Source organism: Lipotes vexillifer, unplaced genomic scaffold (assembly GCF_000442215.2).
Source record: "Lipotes vexillifer unplaced genomic scaffold, Lipotes_vexillifer_v1.1 scaffold810, whole genome shotgun sequence".
Lineage (NCBI taxonomy): Eukaryota > Metazoa > Chordata > Mammalia > Artiodactyla > Lipotidae > Lipotes > Lipotes vexillifer.
In genome coordinates this window covers 6,754-15,361 of record NW_006797357.1, presented here as the reverse complement: position 1 = coordinate 15,361, position 8,608 = coordinate 6,754, and the positions used below count along the sequence as shown (strand labels likewise).

The 8,608-nt window shown below is 41.2% G+C and overlaps 1 pseudogene; it reads left to right on the top strand.

The window, feature by feature from the left end:
• The first annotated feature begins 1,497 nt into the window (after nucleotides 1–1,497).
• Nucleotides 1,498–5,239, top strand: LOC103074661 (RING finger and transmembrane domain-containing protein 1-like; annotated as a pseudogene).
• Nucleotides 5,240–8,608: the final 3,369 nt, after the last annotated feature.

The following is an 8,608-nucleotide window of genomic DNA, read 5'->3' as shown; positions in this document are numbered from 1 at the left end:
TACATGTACACACAGGTGTACTGGGGTTAATTAGAGGGAAAGCGAAACATTCAAGGAAAAGGTACTTTAGTAAGCAAACACACAGAGGCAGAGAATTGCAGTGCATGGTTAATGCGTGTGAAAATCAGAGTGGAGGAGGTTTTAGGTCCAGATGTTCACAAACTTTTTTTTTTTTTTTTGGCGGTACGCGGGCCTCTCACTGTTGTGGCCTCTCTGGTTGTGGAGCACAGGCTCCTGACGCACAGGCTCAGCGGCCATGGCTCACGGGCCCAGCCACTCCGCGGCATGTGGGATCCTCCCGGACCGGGGCACGAACCCATGTCCCCTGCATCGGCAGGCGGACTCTCAACCACTGCGCCACCAGGGAAGCCCAGATGTTCACAAACTTTGTTGTGTGTTAGATCCACTTGGGCAACTTGTGACAAATTCATCAGCCCAGGCCTTGCCCCCGGATTTTACAACCTAGGCTGCTGGGACTTGGAGATGTTAATGATTAGCCAGGGTCATACTTGCTCGTTAATTAGCAGCTGAACTAGCTGGAAAGCCTGTTTTCAGGGAAGGACAAGTTCTTCTGTTTATTTTTTGTTTTTGAAGGGACCTGAGGTGTAAGATTTGTGAAGTGAGCTAAAAGAAGACTAGAGAAGCAGGTTGGACTCAAATTAAGGAGAGATTCGATTAAAGGCTAAGGAAATTGGAATATTTCTATCAGCATACAGAGTCACTGAAGATTTCAGAGGGAGAAGTGACACTGTCAAAGTAATCAGAGATGTGATCTGAGAACAAAACTTGTGGTTCACTCTGTTGACTGGAGATAGAATCACAACTGGCTTACAGATCCTGTATCTTCCCAGCCAGCTAGGCCCTCCCACTGTCGTTTGAAGCATGTTCCTCTTGAAGCCCACAGAGGCCAGTTTTTTTTTCTCCTTATATAAATAGTAAAATATCTATGTGAAAATATCACTTCATCAAGCATCTTTCAAAACAGCTCATTAAATCCTTGGAATGCAGAGTCAGTGAGAGGAATGCAAATTTTCATCTAGATTTTGACCCAAGGGCAATATATGCCTATCCTCCCTGCCCTACCTCATGTGGACCACCTCCATGGTAGGAGTAGCAGCCACAAGTCTATGCCTGAGGATACAGGGGGAGTGAAGGTGGGGGACCAGAACAGCAAATCAGGAGTCTCGTCTATAAATGTTAGTTAGGCCTCTCAATAACACCAGGGGCAGATGGAGAGCCAGGGGATCAGAACTGTGTTGCTCCTGGGCGTCTGGGGGTCTGGGCCCTATTTATGTCTACCTTGCTTATCAAAAACTGAGAGAGAGGGATGGGAAAGGTACTTGAAATCTGTACTTCCTTTAGTTCAACAGTTATTTATACTGGGTTATACAGACATTGGAGAGACAACTATTTTGGCTGTCAAGCAGGGCTGGAGTTGTTGGTCATGGGGTTTGAAGGTGATGGCCCTGACTGAAGGCCTCGAGGCGGCATCTCCCGCTGTTCCTGCAATCGATACCTGGGCCTCGGTCCACTCAATGTCATGAGAGGAGACAGAGCACTGAAGCAAAGAAATCTGTATCACAGAAAAGTATTCAAGGGTCATGCAAGCCAACGGTTGCCAACTGCACAGTCCTTCAGGAGCTGCAGGCAGTGAAGATGCCTTGGCCTCCCATGTGTCCAAACAAGATTGATAGGAGAAGCCTCCTGTTTTGATTCTGGAGATGTTCATATCCAGATGAACTCCATACCTAAAGAATGTGCTGAAAACCCAAGCTCCAGAAATATAAGGTCAGGTGTCCAGAGCTGTACCCAGGATCGTGTACACAGTCGCTACAGAGTCACCTCCACCATGAAGCAAGGCAGCTTGATGATACTGACACGGAGTCTGGAGATCATGGTAGTAGCTCCTTCTCACAATTCTGATATCTCTTCAAGGGGTTGCGAACTTCAAGGGGTTCTATTTATTTTGATTCTGGGTGTCAAACTTGTTATACAGCATACAACAGGAGTTGCCCTTGGAATTGGGCTACTTACAACTTTTATACATGCAACCAGAAACATTTTAAATCAGGTTTTTCTAAGAGAAAGGTGCTCAGAGATTCAGTGTGCTTGGTTACTGGTATTCATAGTAGGATTTTCCATTCTTTCATATTACACCTTTTATTCTCAGTCACTTTATTATAGCTTAACTTTTAAAAAGCCTGCTCTAGACCCCATTCGAGGTTCTGGGAAGTGCTTCGATTGCTGGAATTACAGACTTCATTCTGAAATTCCTCTTCATGGGCTTAAAATGCCTATTTTACTGGTGCCTTCTTTCATCATGCCTTTTCTTTTATTTCATATTTTTAATTTTTAAAATTTAAGTATAGTTGGTTTACAATGTTGTGCCCATCTCTGCTGTACAGCAAAGAGACTCAGTTATACACATATAGACATTCTTTTTTAATATTCTTTTCCGTGTATAGCACAGGGAACTATATTCAATATCCTGTGATAAATCATGCCTTTTAAATCCAAGGGTTACTGGTATATGATTTTAGAAGAATTATGTCGCTATTACCAAACTTTTGTTCCCATACCAGTTTGGTTTTGTTACCTTATAAGCTATGGGGAGTTTGGTAATGTAACTAGATGGATTCTTGGGATATTGCTGGCTTTACTCTACCTCATACTAAAAGTTCTAGACTTTTTTGCACACCTAAAAACTTTCAGACAGGGTTTTGCCAATATTTTTTTTGAATTTTATTTTATTATTTTATACAGCAGGTTCTTATTAGTTATCTGTTTTATACACATCAGCGTATACATGTCAATCCCAATCCCCCAATTCATCACACCACCACCACCACCACCCTGCCACTTTCCCCCCTTGGTGTCCATACGTTTGTTCTCTACATCTGTGTCTCTATTTCTGCCCTGCAAACCAGTTCATCTGTATTATTTTTCTAGGTTCCATATATATGTGTTAGTATAAGATATTTGTTTTTCTCTTTCTGACTTACTTCACTCTGTATGACAGTCTTTAGATCCATCCACGCCTCTACAAATAACCCAATTTTGTTCTTTTTTATGGCTTAGCAATATTCCACTGTATATATGTGCCACATCTTCTTTATCCATTCATCTGTCCATGGACACCTAGGTTGCTTCCATGACCTAACTATTGTAAATAGTGCTGCAATGAACATTGGGGTGTATGTGTCTTTCTGAATTACGGTTTTCTCTGGGTATATGCCCAGTAGTGGGATTGCTAGATCATATGGTAATTCTATTTTTAGTTTTTTTAAGGAACCTCCATACTGTTCTCCATAGTGGCTGTATCAATTTACATTCCCACCAACAGTGCAAGAGGGTTCCCTTTTCTCCACACTCTCTCCAGCATTTGTTGTTTGTAGATTTTCTGATGATGCCCATTCTAACTGGTATGAGGTGATACCTCATTGTAGTTTTGATTTGCATGTCTCTAATAATTAGTGATGTTGAGCAGCGTTTCATGTGCTTCTTGCCCATCTGTATGTCTTCTTTGGAGAAATGTCTATTTAGGTCTACTGCCCATTTTTTGATTGGGTTGTTTATTTTTTTTGATATTGAGCTGCATGAGCTGCTTGTAAATTTTGGAGACTAATCCTTTGTCAGTTGCTTCATTTGCAAATATTGTCTCCCATTCTGAGGGTTGTCTTGTTTATGGTTTCCTTTGCTGTGCAAAAGCTTTTAAGTTTCATTAGGTCCCATTTGTTTATTTTTGTTTTTATTTCCATTTCTCTAGGAGGTGGATCAAAAAGGATCTTGCTGTGATTTATGTCATAGAGTGTTCTGCCTATGTTTTCCTCTAAGAGTTTTATAGTGTCTGGCCTTACATTTAGGTCTTTAATCCATTTTGAGTTTACTTTTGTGTATGGTGTTAGGGAGTATTCTAATTTCATTCTTTTACATGTAGCTGTCCAGTTTTCCCAGCACTACTTATGGAAGAGGCTGTCTTTTCTCCATTGTATATTCTTGGCCTCCTTTATCAAAGATAAGGTGACTATATGTGTGTGGGTTTATCTCTGGGCTTTCTATCCTGTTCCATTGATCTCTATTTCTGTTTTTGTGCCAGTACCATACTGTCTTGATCACTGTAGCTTTGTAGTATAGCCTGAAATCAGGGAGCCTGAATCCTCCAGCTCCATTTTTCTTTCTCAAGATTGATTTGGCTATCCGGGGTCTTTTGTGTTTCCATACAAATTGTGAGATTTTTTTGTTCTAGTTCCGTGAAAAATGCCAGTCGTAGTTTGATAGGGATTGCATTGAATCTGTAGATTGCTTTGTAGTATAGTCATTTTCACAATATTGATTCTTCCAATCCAAGAACATGGTATATCTCTCCATCTATTTGTATCATCTTTAATTTCTTTCATCAGTGTCTTATAATTTTCTGCCTACAGGTCTTTTGTCTCCTTAGGTAGGTTTATTCCTAGGTATTTTATTCTTTTTGTTGCAATGGTAAATAGGAGTGTTTTCTTAATTTCACTTTCAGATTTTTCATCATTAGTGTGTGGGAGTGCAAGGGATTTCTGTGCATTAATTTTGTATCCTGCTACTTTACCAAATTCATTGATTAGCTCTAGTAGTTTTCTGGTAGCATCTTTAGGATTCTCTATGTATAGTATCATGTCATCTGCAAACAGTGACAGCTTTACTTCTTCTTTTCCAATTTGGATTCCTTTTATTTCTCTTTCTTCTCTGATTGCTGTGGCTAAAACTTCCAAAACTACGTTGAGTAATAGTGGTGAGAGTGGGCAACCTTGTCTTGTTCCTGACCTTAGTGGAAATGGTTTCAGTTTTTCACCATTGAGGACGATGTTGGCTGTGGGTTTGTCATATATGGCCTTTATCATGTTGAGGTTAGTTCCCTCTATGCCTACTTTCTGGAGGGTTTTTATCATAAATGGGTGCTGAATTTTGTCAAAAGCTTTCTCTGCATCTATTGAGATAATCATATGGTTTTCCTCCTTCGATTTGTTAATAACTGCCAATATTTTTTACACTACCAAGTTACGAAGTGGCTGCCAGTAAGAGACAGTGTTCAGATGTGGATGATATTTGTTCAATATGTCAAGCTGAATTTCAAAAGCCAATTCTTATCTGTCAACATGTATTTTTGAAGAGAGAAAACTGTCCACTGTGCAGAACTGTGATTTCAGACCATATAAACAAATGGAAAGATGGTGTCACTTCATCACACCTTCAAATATATTAAGTTTTGAACTTCATATTAAGGCCAAAAAATACTAATTTCATTTGCTTACAGTGACTATTGATAAAGGCATTAGAATGGATTTCAGGGCCAGAAGTTAAGAAAAATGTTTCCAAATGGTTATAGAGTATTATAATAAGACTTAAGTGTGTAGTCCAAGTTATCAAAAGTTTAAATGAAAGAACCCTATATTTTAAAATATACATAAGTAATGTTCAACCTAATGCATATGCAACATTTATACTATCCTATTTGACAGATGACTGCAGTTAAATTGTAAATGTGTTTTCTTGTTAATACTACCAAAATGACAATTGCATAACTAGAACTAGCGGTTTTAGAGAAATTCAGGTATTCTTTCCTCTCATTATTTTCACAACAAAGAATATTTTTCATAAAACTTTGACACACTTTACCTGAAAGTAGAATTTTCTTTATCATTCCTATTTGACTTTTATAATTCCCATTCGAAAAATTCTAAGAAGTTTTATAAAATCTGTATTTATTTATTTATTTTTTTGCAGTACGTGGGCCTCTCACTGTTGTGGCCTCTCCCGCTGCGGAGCACAGGCTCCGGACGCGCAGGCTCAGCGGCCATGGCTCACGGGCCCAGCCGCTCCGCGGCCCGTGGGATCTTCCCAGACCGGGGCACGAACCCGTGTCCCCTGCATCGGCAGGCGGACTCTCAACCACTGCACCACCAGGGAAGCCCTCATGATCTTTTTTGTATAGTGCTGTGGACTACCCTGACTATTACACACACACAAAAAGACAACTACTTGGCATCAATAGCTGATCAATGCATGCATCACCTGCTTCCTTGTACATTCACCATGTGGAAAATTCCCCTGTCCTCTATTCCATAATTCTTCCTCCTTCTTTTTGTCTTCTGGAGGGTATAATATAGTTTAAACTGAAAGATTAAACAAAGACATCTTAAGTGGAAGCACTCCTTATAGAAGAAAGCTCAAGATTGTAATTAAAACGTTGGCCGTATTATTGGATACCAGAGAAACTATCACCTTAGAACAGAGATTGGGCTAAAATAACTCAGAATGAGGAAAATCTTTTTAAAGAATCATCTGCACTGTGTATCAATCCATCTGCATTTTGTGTGAAAGGCAGAAGTTCAGAGGTCACATACTTTTCCTTCACACTGTGCTCAGATACAGTGTTTCTCCATGGGCATGCTATGGTAATGCAGTAGTTCTGTGTTATATAGAATCTCCCCACAATGCAGGACACCCAGTATCCCTAAATGCCAGCAGCACTCCTCAGTCTGGAAAAGCTGAAGATGTTCTGGGCACCACTGCTCTAATGTTTCAGAGTACACTGCATAAACTATTTCCTCGGATCAGCATAATGATCCAAAACATTAGTAACATCTTCACTCTTCAGATGATGAGCTGAGGCTTGAAATGGATTGCTGGCTTTTCCACATGGCTAGTGAGGGGTGCTGCTGGCTCTAACACCAAGGAGCAGACTCTAAATTCAGCTCCTTTTCTAAAACATTGTGCTGCCTTTCGATGGAGGCAGAGACTCAGAGTTGATCTCAATCCACTAGTAAATACATGCAGATGAATAGGTGTTGCTGTTGCTGTTATTTATATTTCTAGCTTTCTTCTAAGGAGCCTGGGTCTTGTTAAATAGAGGACACTTTGTTCTGTGGGTCTTTGGTGGAAGGGTAGAGGTAGGAGCTAAGAGGACCTGGGTTAGTTTGGCTAACAGAGGGAGCAGATCATGGAGCTTCCAGGGATAATGAGGGATGAAGGGAAATAGGAAAGAGAGCCACTAGGACCTAGTGAGGCCCTAAGTAATGCGACATGACCTACCTACCCATGCACTCTCACCCATGAGTCCCCAAACTTCAGTACAATGTATTACTCATGAAATGCTTAGAGAGTGAATTTTTTGGTGTAAAATGGCAAGGGGCTGAGTATTACCCCTGGATTGAGAGAGGCTAATGCAGAGACAGCACACCTGGACCCAGAAGCCAGAGGCAGGAGGTACCGTGAGGGTGTCAGCGACTCTGAGAATCAGCAGAAATCAAAGCAAGGCCTGGAGTTTTCACAGATGTGGAACTGGTGAATTTACCCAGACATCTGAGACTGGGGGAGCACCAGTTCACATCTGAATCGTAGGCAATTAAAGTGAGGGCCCAAACATTGCTCAGTTCTAGAATACTTTCAGGTATTAGAGGGAGGAGGACCAATCTGTGTCAGAGATTATACAGCTTGAAACTTTCCCCAAGGCAGTCTAGAGATTTGTCTCCTTATTTAAGAAAATCCACACAGTATTTGAAGTGGCTGATCATTTACTTTTCACACTGGTCAGGACCATAAGAGGAATTCTCTGAATAGAGTTAAAATTGGTGAATGTGGGATGTGATGAAGAAATAAATGCCCTGACATCTATTCAGCTAGTGTCGCCAGACCTGTCACTTCCATAAGCAGGGAGAAGACAACCATTCCAGGTCGCTCTCTGTAATAAATACAGGATGCTTATGTAACTTTCATGAACAGATTTCATGAAAACAACAGAATGACAGAGAATGACTGAATCCACATATGGAATAAGGACCAAATGTTAAACGTAATTATTATCCATTTATGATTATTATGTACTAGGATTCTCATAAAAGCATCCAGTTTGTTCTCAATAAAAAGTTGGTGAAACCTGGCTTGTATTCCTTTGGACACACCCGTCTGGTCTCATTTTCTTGCTGGAATGCTCTGGTTTGCTGCTTTTTTTGTATTCAAGACCTTATTACTGCTTGGAAAATGTTCCTTATCTTTGCATGTGCACTAATCTTTATGTGAGAAGCAGGAGGTGGTGCCCCTAGGTGCCTGCCCTGCAGCTGAGTCTCACTGAGATCTGGGCCTGAGTGCTGCCCCCTAGGGGTTCTCTGATGCACTGTCCTGCAGCCCTGGGGAGGATGCTCATTCACTCTAGGCCAGTGGTCACCTGCAAGGCCCCCCAGTGTTCCAAGTAGTTCAGGGAGGAGAATAAGAGAAAAACCATTACTGATGCCAAATTTTGTGTTACCTTCTTCTACCCTGATGCTTCCCAAGAGGTCTCTCAATTCCCAATTCCCCCTCATGGTCCCAATCATCTTTCCAACCTCTTGTCCCAAGGCAGGCTTTGGCCTGACGTGTCCCAGACACAATTAGTCAGTGGCTGACTCTCATTCAAATAATAATAAAATATAAGAATAGCACTGCATTCTTTGAAGATGAACTTGACAGGCCCGAAATCTCAAAAGAAATCTTGCAGGGGTGAAGCCTGGGGTCCCCAGTGGGCCTCTCCCTGAACCCTGGGCAGAGCTTCCCATCACAGGCAGCACAGTGGGGGAACATTCTACCCAGCTTACAC